A 20,614-nucleotide genomic window follows, 5' to 3' on the forward strand; every position below is an offset into this window, starting at 1 on the left:
CCTGGAGTGTCAAACCGCCCCAATCCCCAACGTTTGGAGTTATGACCCCCCCAACTCCTACCTCCCCCAAACCCACTCCAGTCCCGAGGCACAGTGGGGTTTGTTTGGGGTTATTTGGGGTTTATTTGGGGTTTATCTGGGACAGCTCCAGGTGCAATGTCTGCAGAGAGACCCTGGGTACAATGCTGGGAAGAAAAGGGGGGCTGGGGTGGGAATTGGGGGATTCAGGATGGGGAAAGATTCTGGGTGGGAAAAGGGGATTTGGGTGGGCAGGGAAGGAGTTGGGGCGGTGGGACAGAGTGTAGATGTTGCAGAGCAGGAATCCATTTCGGTGCAGGGGCAATGCACATCTCGGGGTGCAGGCTGCAGCCCGCACACACAGCTGTGTGCTCCGAGCGCCGCTCTCGCACCGAGCCTTTGCTCGGAGAAACTGCTGCAGCCAGGGACAGAGATACGGGGCTGAACTCTGCAGCAGCGGAGAGGCTGCTGCGGGAAAACAGAGCAGAACAACCCAGGAACCCCTGCTAATAACAAACACGAGCAGCAAACGTCAGGCGAAATCCGTGGAATGAATATGTACGAACCCGCGGCGCCATTGCACACACGCGCGTTCGAGAGGGAGACAGAAAGGGCTCTGGGGTTGCCGGAGGCACGCGTGTCACTCCCAGGGAGCGGCTCCCGGCGGCGCTGTCACAAACCCAGCGGCGGTGCAGCTTTCCCGAAGCGCGGAGTTTGTTCGTGCCGCGGATCCCCCGCGCTCCCCGCGCCGCCCGCGGGACCCGCCCGGCCCCGGCCCGGCCCCGGCCCGGAGGGGCTCGCTGCTCATTGGCTGCCGCGGCGCGGGGAGGCGGGCGGCGCTGAGGGGAGCCGCGCCCTCATTGGCTGGGGCGGGGCGGGGCGCGCCGCTATTGGCTGGGGGAGCCGGCGCGCGCGGCGGAGGCGGGAGATGGTGAGGGGAGGGCGGGGCAGGAGGGAGCTGAGGGGGGGCCGGGGGAAACCGGGGGGGTTTGGGGCGGGTCTGAGGCGGGCCTGGGGCGGCCTGAGGAGAAACGGGGGATTTGGGGGGATGGACGGGAAACAGGGGCTGTGCGGGGGGTTTGGGGGCGTGAGGGGGTCTGAGGGGGCTTTGGTGGGTCTGAGGGGGCTTTGGGGAGCTTTGGGGGGAGCTCGAGAGGGTCTGGAGCGTTCTCAGGTGGGTTTAGGGGGATCTGAGGGGAATTGCAGGAGTCTGAGGGGATTTTGGGAGATTGTGAAAAAAACTGGGGTGTTCTGAGGGGATCTGGGGCGTTCTGAGGTGGGTCTGGAGAGAATTTGGGGGAGTCTGAGGGGATTTCCCAGCGTCTTGGGGGGATTGAGGGGTCTGAGGGGGATTTGGGGCAGTCTGATGGGATTTGTGGGGTCTCAGGTGGGTCTGGGGTCAATTTTGTGGGGAACTGGGGGCTCTGAGGGTAATTGGGGGGGTTCAGGTGGGTCTGGGTGATTTGGGCTCTGGGGGCACCTGAAGGGGGTGCCAGGGGGTGAAGGGGTCGCAGCCCCCCCGGCGCCCCCTGAAGCCCCCCTGTCCCCACAGAGGGGTCCCGGCCATGGCGGGGCAGGACCCCCGGCCCGACCACAGCATCTGCACCAACAGCCTGGAGGAGAAGAGCCAGAAGGACGCTGCGGGGGCTGAGAGTGTCCCTGCGTGTCCCCAGGGGCTCAGGCTGTGCCCTGTGTGTCCCCAGAGCTGCAGCGCTCTCTGTCCCCATTGTCACCTGTCCCTGTGCCAGCTGTCCCCGTGTCCCCAGAGCTGGAGCAGTGTCTGTCTGTGTTGTCACCTGTCCCTGTGTCCCCAGAGCTGGAGCAGTGTCTGTGTTGTCACCTGTCCCTGTGTCCCCAGAGCTGGAGCAGTTTGAGGGGGAACACTCACGGATTTTTTGGGGATCATTCCCGGGTTTCTGGGGAACATTCCCAGGTGTCTGGGGAACATTCCCGGGTTTCTCAGGGAACTTTCCCAGGTTTCTCAGGGAACATTCCCAGGTTTCTCAGGAACGTTCCCGGGTTTCTCAGGGGACATTCCCGGGTTTCTGGGGAAAGTTCCCAGGTTTGGCTCATTTCCCTGGGCTGGGGCCACTGCCCCGTCCAGTGCTGGGTTTGGGAACTTTGCTTTCCCCACAGGGACCTGGGCCACCATTCTGTGAGCCAGGTCTGGGTTCTCTGGTCCGTCCACCAGGACCAGGGCCACCCAAGGGTCCTAGAGACCCTCTGCTGCTGCTGTTGCTCTTCTTCTTTCAAAAAAAAAAAAAAAAAAAAAAAAAAAAAAAAAAAAAGTGGTAAAGAAAAGTAGAAAGAGCTAGCAGCTCAAAAGCATTGGAAAGCCAAAAGTGGCCTCAGCCCAAGTGGTTCAGTGAAGGGCTGTGGCCAGGGCATTTCAGAATTTTTCTCTGAATTGTTTTATGACTGTCAATGAATTGTTTGATAATTCTTGTTTTCTTTAGCAGTTCTTTGTTTCAGAATTCTGCAAGCCTGTTTCAGGACCAAAGGGGACTTCCAGAGATGTCAAAGAGGAACATCTTCAGTCCATGGACTCTGTCCTGAAACTCAGCTGTTTGGACTCGAAACAATGAACTTTCTTTGCATGAGTTTTTGCATTTTCTTATTTTTTAAGATTGTTTTAGTGATATGATAGAATTTGATGTTTGATAAGTGAAGAATTTCCCTGAATGTTCTACAGGTGAAGAATTTCCCTGACCATTCCACATCAGCAGATGATTGAGATTTTGATTGGCAACAGATGAACCTCAAGAGGTGTTGTTCTCTCTTCTGCAAGGCCCCAGTAGAAGAGATTGCAAACATTTCTTTTTCTATATAATTTAATAAATTTTAAAGGGTGAGATGTAGCCATGATATTTTAGTGAAAAAGCCTCTGCTGGGATTTTTCCTGTCCTGAGGAGCTGAGAGCCTCAGGAAAGAAATGTAAACATAACTATCTGCTGCTGTGGAATGCCACAGGTGAATCTTCCATTGGTCCATGTGGATTGTTTTCAATCAGTGACCAATCACAGCCACCTGTGCCGGGGCTGTGAGCAGTCACAGGATTTTTGTTATTGATTCCTATTCTATTCTTGTCTTTGTAGCCTTCTGATCTTCTTCTCTCTGTTCTTTTAGTATAGCTGTAATGTAGCATTTTAGTACAATATATATAATAATAAATCAGCCTTCTGATCAACATGGAGTCAAGCCTCGTGTCCTCGCACCAGGGGTGTCAGTCAAAGCAAGAGGGGTTGGTAGGATTTTTGTGAGGATTTTGAGGAGATTCTTATTGGATTTTGTTGGGGGGTTTTGGTGGGATTTTTTAAGGGAGATTTTAGTTGGATTTTGGACAAATTTCTGAGGGGGTTTTTGGACTTTTGGTGGGATCTTGGGCAGATTTTTGTTGGTCCTTTTTGGGATTTTTTTAGATTATGGGAGATTTTTGTGGGGATTTTTGGGGGGGATTTTTGTGGGGGTTATTTTGGGTTTTGGTGGGATTTTTGTGGTTTTTTTCTCGGAATTTTGGGCAGATTTTTTGGTATGTATCCAGAGTGACTTTGGGCAGATTTTGGGCCTGACTGGGGCAGGTTTGGGGCAGATTTGTTGCCGATTTTGGGGTTTTTCTGCCGTTTCCCCAGCTGTGGGAAAAGCCCCGAAGCACATCCTGTTCCTGCCCCAGCTCCCTGAGGAGCCCGAGGAGCTGATGCTCTCCGTGCTCTGCACCAGTGAGATCCGGGGCAATCCCGGCATCCCGGGGATTCCGGGGAATCCGGGCGGGCTCTGGGCTTTGGGGGATTTTGGGGCTTGGGGGTGAGAGGGGTGAGGGGGGCTTGGGGCTGGATTGTTTTGGGAAAGGATCGGGATTCTGGGGGGAATGTCTGGGGTTTTTGGAGGGAATTTCTGGATTTTTGGGAAGGAATTCTGGATTTTTGGGGAGGAATTTCTGGGTTTTTGGGGGAAAATACCAGGATTTGGCAGGAGGAGGAAATTCTGGATTTTTTGGGATTTTTGGAGGAATGTTTGTGGATTTTCTGGGGAAAGTTCCTTGTTTTTCATGAGTGTTCCAGGATTTTTGGGAGGACCGTTTCTGGATTTTTGGGGGAATGTTTTAGGATTGTTTTTGAGAACATTTCTGGATTTTTTGGGGAACCTTTGTCAGTTTGAGGGGGAACACTCATGGATTTTTTGGGGATCATTCCCGGGTTTCTGGGGAACATTCCTAGGTGTCTGGGGAACATTCCCGGGTTTCTCAGGGAACATTCCCGGGTTTCTCAGGGAACTTTCCCATGTTTCTCATGAACATTCCCAGGTTTCTCAGGGAACATTCCCGGGTTTCTCAGGGAACATTCCTGGGTTTCTCAGGGAACATTCCCAGGTTTCTCAGGAACATTCCCAGGTTTCTCAGGAACATTCCCGGGTTTCTCAGGGAACGTTCCCGGGTTTCTCAGGGAAGGTTCCCAGGTTTCTCAGGGAACGTTCCCGGGTTTCTCAGGGAACATTCCCGGGTTTCTCAGGGAACGTTCCCGGGTTTCTCAGGGAACGTTCCCAGGTTTCTCAGGGAACGTTCCCAGGTTTCTCATGAACAATCCTGGGTTTCTCAGGGAACATTCCCGGGTTTCTCAGGGAACATTCCCAGGTTTCTCAGGGAACATTCCCGGGTTTCTCAGGGAACATTCCCGGGTTTCTCAGGAACATTCCCGGGTTTCTCAGGAACGTTCCCGGTGTCTGGGGCTCTCCTGGCCCCGTGCCCATCCCAGGTTCCCGGTTCCAGGAGCTGCGCTGGTGCCCGGGCGCCGCGACATCGCCTGGCTGCAGTTGGACACCGAGGTGCAGGCAGGCGCCACCCGCGAGGCCCTGCAGGGCTCCAGCATCGCCCAGAGCAGCGCCAGGAAGATCTCCTGCACCAAAAGGTGACCCACGGCACCCCAAACCCCACCTAAACACCCCCAAATCCCATTGAAACACCCAAAAATCCTACAGAAACCACCCCAAAACACCCTAAACCCTATAAAACTGCTCCCAAATGCCATAGAAATACCCCAAAATAAAACTGCCACAAAAATGGTCCTGCTCCCCCAGGTAAGTTCAGCTCACCCCAAATCCCCTTTTTTATCCTTAATCCTCCTTTTTTTATCCAAAGTCATCCCTTTTTTGGCCCAAGTCATCCTTTTTTTCAACCACAAAATCTCTTTTCATCCCAAATCTCTTTTGTTGACCCCAAATCCTCTTTTTTCCACCCCAAATCCTTTCTGTGTTCTCAAGTCCCTTTTCCCATCCCAAAATTTCCCTTTCCCACTACAGTTCCCCACCCCAAATCCCGTTTTCCACCCCAAATAATTCTTCTTGCATCCCACATCTACTTTCCCACCCCAAATGCCCTTTTCCATTCCAAATCCTTCTTTGTGTGTCCCAAATTCTCTTTTTTTCATCCTAAATCCTTTTTCTTCACCACAATCCTACCCCAAACCTCCTTTTCCTCACCCAATTCCCCTTTTCCCACCCCAAATCTTTCCCTATCCTGAATCCCCCAATTCCCACCGCAATCCCCTGTTTTTGTCCCCAGCATTGTACCCAGGGTCTCTCTGCAGACATTGCACCTGGAGCTGCCCCAAATATACCCCAAACAAACCCCACTGTGCCCCCAGGGCTGGAGTGGGTTTGGGGGGCGTTTGGGATTGGGGGGGTCATAACCCCAAATTTGGGATTGGGGAAGGGTTTGTTCCTAAAATTTGGGGGATGGCAGGGTTGAACACCTCAGGTTTTGGAGCCCAAACTGGGGTTTTGAGCCCCCACCTAGGATTTTTGAGCCCATACTTTGGGAATTGGGGGTGTTTGATTTGGGATTTGGGAGTTTTTGTCCCCAGGATTTGGGGATCAGGGGGTTTGACCCCCAAACTTTGGGGTCAGGGCAGTTGGACACCCCAGGTGTTTCCAACCCCAGGATTTGGGGTCAGGGGCATTTAACTCCAAGGTTTGGGAACTGGGCGGATTTACCCCATGATTATGGGGGATTTATCCCCAAAGTTGAATCAGGGATCAGGGGGATTTGACACTGCAGTGTTTGGGATCGGGGGGGCTTTAACCCCAAAGTTTGAGGATTTAACCCCAAACTTTGCGGGTTGGGAGTTTTTGACACACCAGGATCTGGGATTTGGGGAGTTTGATCCTAAAATTTGGGGTTTGGGCGGGGGGGGGGGTGGAGGCTGAGATCCCCGAGTTTGGGTTTGGGGGTGTTTGATCCCCCCAGTGTTTGAACCCCCAGGATTTGGGGTCGGGGGCAGTTGACCCCAGGATTTGGGGTGTTTGACCCCAATGTTTGACCCCCCCGGCTTTGGGGTCGGGGCTGAGATCGGAGCCATTCCCGGAAACAGCGGCGGGATGGGGATGGGGAACAGGAATGGGATCGGGATCGGGAAGGGGAGAGACCGTGAGCCAGTGGCGGAGCCCAGTGGCAGGGAGAGACCCCGCCGCAGTCCCGGCCCGGCCCCATGGCCACAACCGCGGCCCCTCCGCAGTGCCAGCCCCTGCCGCAGTGCCAGCCCCTCGGCAGGCGCTGAACGGAGCCTCCCTCAATGGCAGCCCGGCGCAGGCCGGAGCGGAGCCATGGCCAGAGCCTCCCCCATCGCCGGCCCGGCCCCTTCAATCCCTTTTCGGGGCGGCTGCTGCCGCTCGCAGCCCATTGCTGGCGGTTCCGAAGGGCTGCGGGGAGCCTGCCCATGGCGGGGGTGTTGGGGTGGCCCCAGGGCCGGCCCGAGGGCCGAGCGGGGATCGAGAGCCCCAAAGCCGAGGGGCTCCTGGGGGTGCCCAGCTCCTGCCGCCCCCAGCCCAAAAGAGATGCTGGCCAATCAGAGCGCGCGGCGCTGGTGCCGATCCAGTTGCCGGGCGGGAGCTCGGCGCTTGGGCCCCGCCCGGCGATGTGCAGCCAATCAGCGCCCGGCGCGGCTGTGACTCATCGGTTGCCGGGCAGAGCCGCAGCGCCCAGCGCTCCCCGGCAGCGGAATTTGGGGAGGGGGGAGGTGACCCTGGGCATGGGGATGGGGCGTGCGGGGGCAGCCGGGGCCGCACTGGTGGCACTGGTGGTGCTGGCAGCGCCCCCGGCCGCGGGGGGAGCGGGGGGCGCGGGGAGAAGGGGGGCGGGGCCCCAAATTAAACCAAAGGGGGGTCGGGACCCCCAAACGGAGCAGGAGGGGCTGGAACCCCCAAACCCAAACACGGGAGAGGGGATTGGGGATGGGGGAACGATGGGGAAGGGGCGGGAGCGCGGGGGAAAGAGGGGGATGGGAGCCCCAAACAGGATGAAGCCAACTTGATGTGGCCGCCTTTAGACGTGGATGGAGCCAAAGGCAGCCAAAGGCAGCCAATGCTTTTCCAGCCCGTCTGATCCCGGTGTGTGCAACCCCGGTGTGTGCAACCCCAGTGTGTGCAATCCCAGCCTGTGCAACCCCTGCCTGTGCAACCCCAGTGTGTGCAACCCCAGCCTGTGCAACCCCTGCCTGTGCAACCCCAGTCCATGTAATCTCAATCCAGTTTATCCCAGTCTGTATCATCCTGATCTCTATGGTCCCATTCCATACGGTCCCAGTCCATATTTGATCCCAGTCCATGTTTGATCCCAGTCTGTGTGGTCCTGCACCCACTCCCAGTGTCTGGAATTCCAATTCACAGCTAAGAAAAACTGTTCTTGTCCTTGAATTTCCTTCCTATTCTATCAATAAATTAGATTACAATTCTAAATCAACAAAATATCATTAAAAAGAAATAAATTATAATTAAAATGAAATATTATAATTTTGACTCTTACTTACAGTACTCCAATAATGAGTCAACCTAAATCAACAACTATTAGTATACCATTATCCATAAATATAAATAAGCAAATATTATATGGGGAAATACTTGTTGAAAGTTTTAACTCAATAACTAATGTACTAGAGATAAAACTAACATACAATCTAAAACACCTTAGTAAAACAATTTTTATTACAAACATACTAAACACAAAACCCAGCACCACTAGAATTTCTCATACACTTATGAGCTGGATGGAGCTGGAGCAGCGCACGAAGCTCTTCCCGCACTCGGGGCACTCGCAGGGCTTCCCTCACCGGTGCCTCCGTTGGTGTTGGGTCAAGTGAGAGCTGCTGGAGAAGCTCTTCCCACACTGGGGACACTCGTAGGGCCTCTCCCCAGTGTGGATGCGCCGGTGCCTGACGAGGTTGGAGTTGTGCCTGAATCCCTTCCCGCAGTCGGGGCAGCAGAAGGGCCTCTCCTCTGTGTGACTCTGATAGTGCCGGAAAAGATGGGAGCGGATCCGAAACCTCTTCCCACACTTGGAACACTCGTAGGGCCTCTCCCCAGAGTGGATCTTTTGGTGGACAATCAGGCTGGAACGGTGGCTGAAGCTCTTCCCACACTCCCCACACTCGTAGGGCCGTTCCCCAGTGTGGCTCCTCTGGTGCTGGATCAGCGTGGAGCTGTGCCTGAAGCTCTTCCCACATTCCTCACACTCGTGGGGCCTCTCCCCAGTGTGGATGCGCCGGTGCCTGACAAGATTGCAGTTGTGCCTGAAGCCCTGCCCGCAGTCGGGGCAGCGGAAGGGCCTCTCCTCTGTGTGCGTGCGCTGGTGCACGAGGAGATGGGAGCTGGTCTGAAACCTCTTCCTGCACTGATCACACTCGTACGGCCGTTCCCCAGTGTGGCTCCTCTGGTGGATATTCAGGTGGGAGTTCCACCGGAAGCTCTTCCCACACTCCTTGCACTTGTGGGGCTTCTCCCCATCAGGAACCTCCTCACGGACCACCAGCTCCGAGCTGTGGCTCCATCTCCGGCCGCCTTCCCGGCCCAGGCTGGCTCTTTCCCCCTCACATCCCCGCCATCTGCGTTTGCAGCCCCTCCTCGTGCGGCATCTCCGGGGCTTTTCCTCCCCGTTGGGTTCCTGCGCCGTGGAGCTGCTCAAAACGGCCTCTGCCACGAGGTTCTGCCGCGGGGATTTGTCCTCCCTGCTCTCCATGCTCAGCTCCTGCTCTGGGGGAGGAAGGACAAGGACAGGATGGCATTTGCCTCCGGGCCACAGGCAAGGGCAAGGAGATGCCCCCAGGCTGTCCTGCAGCCGGGGCCCTGCTGGGCTGGGAGATGGAGCAGGAGAGAGGGGAAAGGGGCACTGACTTCCTCCTCACCTGCCTCAGTGTCCAGGGACATCTTCCTCTTCCTCACAGCCTCACAAGAACTGGCAATGGGAAATCCTGATTTGGTAAAAACAAGGGATGAGGACGATGAGTTTGAAGGTCTTTCTGCCCAAGTCCATCTCTACAAGTCACCGGCCATCTGGGCTCCAGAAATATCTCCCAAACACCAAGATTCAGCCTTGAAAAAGCCTCCCAGGAATTCCCCGTACCTGGACCCTCCCCTCTGCTGTTGGGGTTCCCCCTGTCCCAGCTGCTGGGGTCACGCTAGCATTGGGTGTCCCCCTTCTCCTCGGTGCCCGCCCTCCCCAGGCTGCTGGCAGTCCCAGCAATCCCAAAAGCTGCCCCCTCTTCGCTCTGCCCATTCAGGGCTGCCGGGGCTTTTTGGGCTCCCTTCTGGGCTCCCTTCTCCCCTCATGCTCTGCTCTGGGCTGCAGGGGCTCCAAGGAGTCCCCCCTGCCCCTCTCCAGCCTCTGCAGGCTCCCGCCCATGGCGGCGCTCCCCCCTCTCTGGGCTCCCCACTTTGGGCTCCTGGGGGACACAGGGCTCTGCTCCTCCAGGCTGCCTCTGCCGCCAGCCGCCACCGCCACCCCCCGATGTCCCCCCGAGGGGCCTTTTCCGCTCAGCCTTGCACTTCTTCATTCTCCAAACATCCCCCCAAAAAATCCCAACCCAGGCACCCCCCCAGAATATTTGGGCTGAGCTCCACATCCCTGGGCACCTCCAGAGTTCCCGTGTGCCTGACCCTGGGACGACCTGGAACAACTTGGACCCCCATTCCATCCTTTCCCTGCCCCCAGTCCCATCCTTCTTCAAAACCAGAGACGCCCTGAATTCCCCCTTCTGGAATATCCTGGGTGTCCCTATCCCATGTCCCACCTTTTTTGGGAAACCCTGGACCCCCCTTTCCTGGGCTCCAGGCCCCCTGGAACTCTGTTCTATCTCTCCCCGTCCCTGCCCCCATTTCCATGACCCTGAGCCTCCCCTGCACCCCCATTCCTGAGACCCCAGACCCCCTTTTACCCCATTGCCCAGCACTGAGAGCCCCCCTGCACCCCCTTATCTGGCACCAACTCAACTTTTTCCCGGCCCTTGCCTCTCCCAGCACCCAGCCCCACCCTTTTCCCTGAGCTGGGCCCCCTGGGCCCCCATTCCTGCATTTCCCAGCCCCCAGACCCTCCTTTTTTCACTCCCAGTACACCCTGGCACCCCCTTTCCTGGGCACACGATTCCCTGCACACCCCATCCCAGCTCTCCCAGTCCCTGCACCCCCTTTCCCTGACTCTGAGCCCCTGAACCTCCTTCCCAGCTCGGCCAGCCCTTCAAGTCCCCCTTTCCTTGGCCTCTTGACCCCCCTGGATCCCCAGTCTCTCACGTCCAGCCCCCCAGCTCCCCGATCTCGCTGTCCCCCCAGTTCTGCACTCCCTGCAGTACCTGGCAGTGGCGCTGTCGCAGCCCGGCCCTGTCGCCGCGTCCTCTCAGTGCCCGTTCGGGCCCTGCCCGCCCAGCCCGACACGCTCGACTGCGGGGGACACTCCCCTGTGCCCGGGCTACAGGAGAGCGGCCGGGGCTGCCAGCCCTAAACCACAGGAGCAGCTGGCAGACGCTGCTGCAGGAAGAAAGGGCCCCTCTGGGCAGGGGAAAGCCAAGGTTTATTTCAGGGCTCAGGCCAGCTCTGACCCTCAGGGCAACCTGCTGCACACAGCACACACTCAGCCCCTGCACCAGCTTGGAAAGGGGGGCGCAAACAAGGCAAAGATACATCCAACAACCAATGGGGGAAACGGGGCTGTGCAAACCGGGCAGATGGACATGAAGGAGCACAAATGAGGAAGCACCTTAAGGGAGGGCCCTGACCTCTGCCCAATCACTCCACGCCCCTGGAGGAAGATTCTGGAAAGAGGGGAAGGGAGGCCGAGGGATTGACAGGGGCCCAGGGAGGAGACTGGGGAATGGCTCTGCAGCCACAGGGAGGATTGACATGGGGGAGGAGGGAAGTCACTCGGGGCAAAGCATTTTCAGGAAAGAAGCGGGGCTACATCAGGGAAACCATTGCAAACTGAGAACAAGGAGAATAAAACACAATAGAACACGGCCCGGGGTCCCCCAGTCCTTGATTGTGGGGGACGTGGACGGGACCCCTGCGAGCGCTGGGGCAGCGAGCGGGGCCGGATGGAGCCGCAGAGAGCGGGGATGGTGGGGGGAGCTGAGCTGGGATATTGGGATAGCCAGGGCTGGGATATTGGGATAGCCAGGGCTGGGATATTGGGATAGCCAGGGATGGGACATTGGGATAGCCAGGGCTGGGATATTGGGATAGCAAGGGCTGGGATATTGGGATAGCCAGGGCTGGGATATTGGGATAGCCAGCCCCGGCTCAAGGACAGGAACCGGCCCGTGGCCGACAGTGCCCTGGAGACGGGGCCGGTACAACCAGAGCGGGGGGCACTGGGGGGAGCCGGGGCCGGTACAACCAGAGGGGGGGGCACTGGGCTGGGATCTGTGGGAATGGAGGACTCTGAGGGGCTGGGATGGGATCTCTAGGGCTACGAGGGGTGGGATTTCATCTCCTTCCAGCTGGGACCCGGGAGCTTTGCAGTGTCCGACGGTGCCACCTGGATCAGCCAGAGGTGCTGGGAATGCAAAGGGATCATGGTGGAGCAGATGAAGCATTCCCTGGGACACAGCTGTGTGGAAGAGCTCCCAAAATCCATCAGACATGGTCAGGAGGCTCTGGAGCACAAAGGTGGGTGTGGGAGGAGGAGGGGAGTTCCTGTGGGAGTGCGGGATTGAGGAATGGGGGCCTTGGGAATGCAGAAATTTCCATGGAATTTCCATGGCCAGATCTCAGTCTCATCCCAGCCAGGTGATAATTCCATGGATGGATCTCATCTCAAGCCATAGCCATGGGAATTCCATGGGGAAATGATTTGAATGGATGACCAATGCCATGCCAGCAGTGCAATGAGCCATAATCCCTGCTGGGATTTCATGGGACATGGATGCCAATGCTGTGCCCAGGCCGGCTCTGCTGTGCTCGTGGCAGCGCCAGGGGAGTGCCCTGTGCCTGCCCTGAGCCCAGCAGGAGCCTTTCCTTGGCTGCTGTGTGCCCTGCCCGGGGCAGGAGGGCACTGCCGGAGCGGCTTTGGTGGCCCTGGGCACCCGGCCGGGCTGCAGCCGCTGCAGGGGCTCCTGGGGAATGTTGCAGTGCAAAGCTGAAAGCAAACCACAGTTTCTGGAGGGGATTCTGCCCCTGGGCTGTGCTGGGAGCCCAAGGGCAACAGCCCCAAGTGCTGGAGCTCAGTGTCCCTCAGCCAGGCCGTGTTCCCTGGCTCTGCCCTGTCCCCTGTCCCTTGTCCCTCAGCTGTCCCCTGTCCCTGTCTCCTGTGCTTGTCCCTCAACTCTCCCCTGTCCCTCTCCCCTCTCCCTGTCCCCTGTCCCTCTCCAGTCCCTGTCCACTGTCCCCTGGCTCTCTGAGGTCAGAGGTGGCAGCAGGACCTGGGGCGGCCCTGGGGGAGAACAACCCTGAGCCCCAGCTGGGCCAGTTGCCCCAGTTCCCCCCAGGGGTGCCCAGGTCACTCCCAGCATGGGCCCTGTGGCTCCCAGTCACACCCAGTATGATCCCAGTCACTTTCACTTGCATTCAGTAGAATCCCAGTCACTCCCAGCATGGTCCCAGGTGTTAACATTCACCCCTAGGATGGTTCCAGCCTCTCTCAGTATGGTTCCAGTCACACCCAGTATCATCTTAGTCACTCCCAGTACTCTCAGTACAATGCCCTTTTCCCCCACTATCGTCCCAGTATGGTCCCAGTCCCCCAGTATTGTTCCAGTTACTCCCAGTATCATCCCAGTCACTCCCAGATAGTCCCAGTATTATTCCAGTAGCTTCCTTTATGGTTGCTCTGTGATCCCAGTCACTCCTGGCCTCACCCAGTATATCCCAGTTGCCCCCAGTGTGCTTCCACGCACTCCCAGTTGCTCTCAGTAGCTTCCACCATGATTCCAGTTGCTCACAGCGACTCCCAGTCACCTCCAGCATGATTCCAGTTACTCCCTGTATATCCCAGTTGCCCAAACATAGTCCCAGCTGTTCTCAGCTTGCTCCTAGTGACTTCCAGTATGATCCCAGTATGACCCCAGTCACCCTCAGTGTGGTCCAAGTTGCTCCCAGTATGATCCCAGTTGTCCCCAGCATGGTCCCATTTGGTCCCAGGATGATCCCAGTTGCCTCTAACACAGACCCAGTCACTCCCAGTATGATCCTGCTCTGATGCCACGATGATCCCAGTTGCTCCTAGCATAGCCCAGTTGCTCCAGTCGGATCCCAGTTGCTCCCAGTTGCCCCTAGCACAGGCCTAGTCATTCCAAGTGTGATCCCATTCTCCCCCAGCATGGTCCCAGTCAAAGCAGTCACCCCCAGTATGGTTACAGACACTCCCAGTATATCCCAGTTTCTTCCATTATTATCCCTGTTGCCCCAGTTCTGATCCTTCTGGGTCCCAGTGCTCTGATCCTGCTCCCAGTGGATCCCAGTCCTGGGCGTGGTGGATTTTGCTTCTGTTCACACAGGTGAAATAGGTAATCATGCCTGTCACCGTTTCTTGCAAGCCTTTGTTTCATTGGGTGTGCTCCAAGAAGTAAAAACTGACAATGGTCCCACATTTATATCTCAAAAATGGGCCACATTTTTAAAGCATTGGGATGGATGTTCCTCACATCTTTGGAATTCCTCACTGTTCCACAAGTCAAACAATTGTTGAGAGGGCACATCAGACATTAAAATGCATTCTTGATCAACAGAAGGGGGGAGTAGAGGTCACACCACAGATGAGGTTGAACAAAGCTTTATATGTTCTTAATTTCTTAAACAGCTCTGCTGCAGAACCCTATCCACCAATTTTTAGGCATTTTTCAAATAACACACAGGCAAAACTGAAGGAAAATCTCCCTGTTTTAATTAGAAACCCTGAGACAGGACAAATTAAAGGTCCTTTCCAATTAATAATTTGGGGGAAATGGCATGTTTGTGTTTCTAGAGGTGCAGGAATTAAGTGGGTCCCAGCCAAAAACGTCAAACCCTCTCTCACCCCAGAAGGTGCTGGCGAGTCCCAGCCCGCAGCAGCGAGTGCGCAGACGTGAGCCCAGCAGAGGGATCCCGGGGCACGCCTGACGCGCCTCGTTCATCGGGGAGCCTGCAAACTCTGATTGCATGCTGGTTATAGATGTGTCAATTGCTGGTTTCGTAGAGCTGATTTTTGGCAAATGTGTGTTTTTTGTTTTATCCCCTCTATTAGACTTTCAAAGGTGAAATCTTATTTTAAGGTCAAAAGCAAAGTTTTTAAATTGATATATATGGGAGGATTTTTTGCCAAAAATTAGCTCATGAAAAGAATGGAGCAAAATCAAATGTTACACTAGTGTTGGTTGGTTTTAATTGCTTCTTGTAGTACAGATTTTCCTGTGGAACAACCAAAATCAAATGTTTGGGTGACCTTAGCCAGGGCAGCAGGCTCAAACACCATGTGTTTGCCTAACTTGGAACCAGAAAAGCCTTTCTCAACCTGTCCAGTCAGTGCCAGTAAAGGATTTGCCTGTGATCAAAAAGCAATTCAATAGTATGGCTGGTGAAATTGACAATGGGAGCAATCCTGTATTGAATTGGAACATTTGGGCGAAAGAAGATCCCAAAGCAGTGTCTGAAGCCCAAGAATTACAAATTCTTGGTCCTTTAACAATGGATTTCTGCCTTATGTTTACAGCTAATGATTGGCAAGAAGGTGATCCTCCAAAGTACAAAGTTACTCCCCATTGTTTTGCATACAGAAATTCAAGTTGTTGGTGTAATTATTCAGACAGTTGGGATGTGCTTTCCGAGGCTGACCAATATCCACGACAATTGTCAAAAGGATGTTGGTTCATTGGTGGAGATAGGGCTGGGCAGGGCATTCCATCACGCCTTGAAGGTGGCCCATGTAGCACTGGAATGCTCACTGGGATAGCCCCTACTGCTAAAGCAGTCATTAAGAAGAAACATAGGGAACAAGATCTGCTCATCATTATGATGAGAACTGTAAGAGGGATTTCATGCCTTGGAATGCTGCCAAAAGGGTTTCAGCAGGTTTGTTTTTACCCCAGCTGGCTTCAGCAATGGCATTGAAACAATTAGATGGGGCTGGATGTTGGCTGAGTAAACAAACTAATGCCACATCCACTGCAATCAGTGATATGCTGACAGATGTTAACAGTGTTAGACATGCTGCCCTTCAAAACAGAGCAGCAATGGATTTTCTTACTGGCACACGGACACGGTTGTGAAGAATTTAAAGGATTGTGTTGTATGAACCTGTGTGATCATTCTGAATCCATCCACAAAAGCATACAAAAGCTGAAAGATTTGAGAGCTCAAATTAAAGAAGATGGTGGGTCCTGGTTAGGTGATTTGTTCCAAGAATGGAGCTTTGCACCTTGGCTAAGGGAACTTTGTAAAATAGGTTTGTATGTGTTGGGTGTTTTGGTGGTGATACTGGTAGTAATTCCTTGCATACTTTGGTGTGTGCGACAAATGATGGACAAAACTATCAAAGAAGTTTCTATCATACAGGAGAGAGAGGTAGGAAATGGATTCACAGAGAGTTCTTGAAATCTCACAGAGATGGTGGATGAAGGTGTAGACATGGAGGAAGGTTTTGAATTAAGACCTTGGAATTGACGAGACTTTTGTGAACAATGTCTTGTAATTGTTATCAGACATGACTTATGCCCTTAGAACTGACTGGACTTTCACTGCATTAAAATTGCTGTGTTGTAATATAGCAATGCTTAGTGCAAGCAAAAAGATGCTTTAAGCAAGTAATAAGCAGATATATTATAGTACAGCTACAAAACACAAAGTAGTTAATAAATGACATGGTTATGAAGGTTTCTTTAAGGTGAACTGAGAGGGGGAATTGTGGGAATCCTTAAAATCAGAGGGTTTTGGGAAAGCTGCAAAAGGCAGTCCTCAGAGACAGCAGAACTGTGATTATACAGTAGCCATGAGATAGGTCAACAGAGAAATTAGGTAAGAAGTAGAAAAGTAAGGCCAAATAAAATAATGGTTTGTATATTAATGCTTGGCTAGAATAACTCCCTATGCTACAGAAAAGTATATCTAGCGAGATATTAGGAAGTTCTAAGCTGAATAATGGAGCTCTGTGCATTGTGTTTAATGCTTAGACACAGGTATTGTATTTGAAATAAGCAAGCATTGTTTTAACCAAAGGTACGTGCGCTTATCGTGGTTGGATGGAACTGCTGTCAAATATGCTTTTGCTTTGTGTGATTGGTCAAAAAACTTATAGAGTTGTAACATTAATTTCTTAGTCTGCTGCCTGGGATGTGAGCTGCTGGCATCTTCCCATTGTCATAACCATGTAACGAGACTGATGCTGGAAAATAAAACAGCCCAAGGCACGTTCCTCAGCAGTCCCGTCCCGTTCAGGATTTGTACACAGCCCCGGCTGGCGACAGAAATCCTTTTAGGGCTGAGTTTTATCAAGTTCATCTTGTTAAGCTCTATCACTGTCCAAAGGTGATTTCAGTGTCATTTAATCTGAGGTATCATAAATTTTACGAGTCAGCTGTTCAGTGTTTTCCTTTGTTGCATTTTTTCTGTCATAAATACATTCATGTTTGTATTCCTGTTTTTATAGCCAGCTTTTCATATGTTTTACCATCTTTTGGTGTAATTATCTACAAGACACGTGTCGTTTCAGGATCCCTCCTTTGTTCTCTAGCTGCTCATGTATCTCTTAGACCAGACTACCCCTCTGGCTGGGCTCTGCACTGGGGCTCCATGGTTTGACCCAGTGCTGCCTCATGATTTTCAAGTATTTTTCAGAGTTCCAGGAAATGATGTCTCAGCTTTGTCAGAAGCCTCCTCTAAACTGATGGTATTGTGACATCTACTCTAAGCAATCAGATGCAGTCCCAATTGTTATTACAGAACCACCCCAACAGTTGGCTGTGTTTAAAGCATCTCCATGCTGAGGAAATTCTGGAGGAGACAGCTATTGGATGGTTCATTAGTCTTTCACCCCTAGACCTTTGCTCCTAAGTGCTATTCTTAGGAGCCTTGTTTAAAATTACATTTATGGAATTCTCTCCCACTTAGAGCTTGGGTGGTGGCCAGGCCTTAGCTCTGCCTGGAGAGGAATTAGCCAACAGACCCAGATGTTTTCTGCATCAAAACTAGATTTGAGTTGCTTTGACTTTGCAATTTGACCCTCCATACATGACAGTTGAATTATTTTTAAAGGGAACTTGGGAATTATGATCTGGAAATAATTATCCAAGTCCCCACTGAATCGAGGTTTGTCAGCTGTTTGCAGACTCTGGGATGATGGTACATTATTTCAGAGATTTCTATTTATTTCATTCCACCTATGTTGTTAGTTTTGTCTGCTATTAGAAATATTCCTGATCGTTGTATCCAAATTATTCCTAATTGCTCTAAGTTACTTGTCCACTACATGTATTATTTTACTATGATATTTTTTCATACTCATAAAAGACATGCATCTCATTCTTAAAAAACAAAAAAGAGGAATGAATGCCTTAAGAACATTCAAATAATGCAATATGTACATGAGAAATTTGGACGACTAATCATTTTGAACCATGCAATAGTTACATTAGAAATTTGGAGAAAAGATCATCCCATCTAAATCCCAATGGAGTGTCCCACAGGGAAGCCTAACTAATTCATTAACTTCAGGAGAAGAGATGCCTGTGTTTTATCACCAACAGCTCAAAGCAGTCACCTGTTCATTCCATCAGATACTGATCAGCTCTGAAGAAATGAGGCCCAGTGGAAAGAGAAATAACCTCATCCCCTTGCAGCCTTTGTGGCCAGAACAGGAACAGGAGTAGGACTGCCAAGACACAGCTGTGCCTGGAAACTGACAGAGGCAATTGGCCAACAAAAGCCTCATGGCATCATCATGGGACAGTGCTCCTCCCAACCTTCTTCAGTCCTTCCCTGTTCCAGCTCCAGGAGGACATTCAGTGATGTCCAAGATCAACATTTCCAGCTAATGGACCTTCTCCTACTTCTCAGCTAATTGGAAACAATGGTAATTTCTTTCCATTTCTCTAAGAGACATTGGACATTATTCTTTTGTTTGCTCATGCTGCAAAACCCTGTGTCAATGACTTGACAGAACTGGGTAAGTTTTGTTGATTGTAATTGGTCTTTTATGTATCTTATCCCACATCTAACAGATAACCAGTGATACCCTTCATGAGATCATACCCTCCCAAGAGTGAGCTGTTTCAACATCAGAACACAGGAGCCTTTTTTAAATTAACAAAAAGGGGGATATGTCAGAGACAGGTAGAATAATGATAAAAGAGAGGCTTTATGAAACCAGGCCTTGTTCTGCTATATTAACAGCTGGCCTGTCATCTCTTCTAAGGGCAGCTAAGCAGTCACAAGTTCCCATGTGAAGTCATTTTGAGAATGAGACTTGGTGAACAATCTGATCTGAGGGTGAAAAACAAATGCACCTGCAAGAACAAGGGATTTGTCCCATGAGAATCAGTGAAGAGAATAGGTAACAATACAAACAATACAACAGAGAGATTTGATGCACAAGTAAAATATATTTTATTATCCAACAGAATAATTGGCATAACTAATAATAAGAAATCTATCAACTAACTAAAGTGGCACATTAGGTTTGTCAAACTGTATAAAATAAGTTGTGTGAATAAAAGAAAGAGTTCTTCTCCAGCTCAGCTGGGTTCTCTGGGATTTTGGTTCCTCCCTTCTTTCAGGCTTTGGCTTCCCCCTTCTTTGGGGCTTTGGGTTCCTTCTTCTTTGGGGCTTTGGTCTCTCTCTTCTCTGGCACTTTGGCTTCCCCCTTCTTTGGGGCTTTGGGTTCCTTCTTTTTTGGTGCCTTGGTTTCCTTCTCTGGGATTTTGATTTCCTTCCTCTCTGGGCATTTGGTTTCCTTCTTTTCTGGAGGTTTGCTTCTCTTCTCTGGAGATTTGGTTTCCTTCTTTAGGATTTTCAATTCCTTCCTCTCTGGTGCTTTGCTTTCCTTCCTCTCTGGGATTTTGATTTCCCTCTTTTCTGGAGGTTTGTATTTCTTTTCTGGGAGTTTGTTTTCAATCTTCTCTGGAGCTTTGGTTTCCTTCTTCTCTGGGAATTTAGTTTCCTTCTTCTCTAATAATGCTTTGGTGTCCTTCTTCTCTGGGGCCTTGCTTTCCTTCCTCTCTGGGAATTTGATTTCCTTCTTTTCTGGATGTTTGTTTTTCTTTTCTGGGAGTTTGTTTTCAATCTTGTCTGGGGCTTTGGTTTCCAGCCGCTCTGGGATTTTGGTGTCCTTCTTCTCTGGGGCCTTGCTTTCCTTCTTCTCTGGGGGTTTGGTTTTCCCCTTCTCTGCTTTTGGAGGTTCCTTCCCCACAGAGACACCCTTCTTTTCTTTCTTCTGCTTCTCTTTCTCCCTCTGCCTCTCTTCCTCCGCCAAGGCTTTTGTCTCCTCCTCAAGCTTTGGAGCCGGCCGCTTCAGCTCCCTTCTGCAGACAAAACAGAAAACATGGCTGAGAGTCAGCACCAGAACCTTGGGCTCACTCGTCCTGGCTGGCCCTGCACTTCATTCCTTGACCCTGAGGCCAGGCAGAAGCACCAGACCATTTCCGTGAATTCTCCTCAACCCACAGAGGTTGGGAACATCCCAAGGGAGGGCAGTGGTGGAAGGGCACCTCCAGGACCAGCCAAGCCTGAGCCTTGCCATCAGAAGGGCTTGACTGTGCAAGCTCCCTCTCCAGGCACAGCCAGACACCTCCAGCCCACTGCCAAAGGCTGATCCACCAGCTCTCTGCGCTGTGCCTGAAAACGCCCTTTGTCTCTTGACTTCCCAGTTTCAAGCAGAGCACAGAGTGCCAACGTCTGCTGATCTCTCCTGCAATTCTTACTCAGCTCATTCAGCTCCCTTCTCCCTGGGCAGAGCTGAAGCAGGATTTCAATGAGTTCGGATTTCAGCTGAGGCTTAGAAGCAATTCACATTGATCAGGATGTCAGTTAGACAGGCAGACCATAGGTTAATGATGATTAGATGCTTCAGCCAGAGCTGATTGCTATATTGTTTACCATGATGAGCTTCTTGATAGAAGGAAGTGGAGTAAGTGAACTGTTAGAAGAACATCTTGAAACCAGTAGAACAATGGTTAGCACCTGGGCTTTATGTCAATCAATCACTAAGCAGGGGACCTTGGATGGTGCCAGAGGGTCACAGAGACCTGATGAAGACATTCCTGACTTCATCTCTTGAGACCACTGACCCAACTGGAGACCACTGACCCAATTCCAGAGAAGAATTGCACAGGTGTGAAGGACTAATGACCTCATTTTAATACAGAGTGGGGAGGGAAGGTGC

The 20,614-nt window shown here is 52.2% G+C and overlaps 1 pseudogene; it reads right to left on the reverse strand.

Moving 5' to 3' along the window:
* Window positions 1-6,578: 6,578 nt before the first annotated feature.
* LOC135292707 (zinc finger protein 850-like) overlaps window positions 6,579-20,614 on the reverse strand; it is a 216,147-nt pseudogene continuing 202,111 nt past the window's right edge.

This window comes from Passer domesticus, unplaced genomic scaffold (assembly GCF_036417665.1).
Source record: "Passer domesticus isolate bPasDom1 unplaced genomic scaffold, bPasDom1.hap1 HAP1_SCAFFOLD_44, whole genome shotgun sequence".
Classification (NCBI taxonomy): Eukaryota; Metazoa; Chordata; class Aves; order Passeriformes; family Passeridae; genus Passer; species Passer domesticus.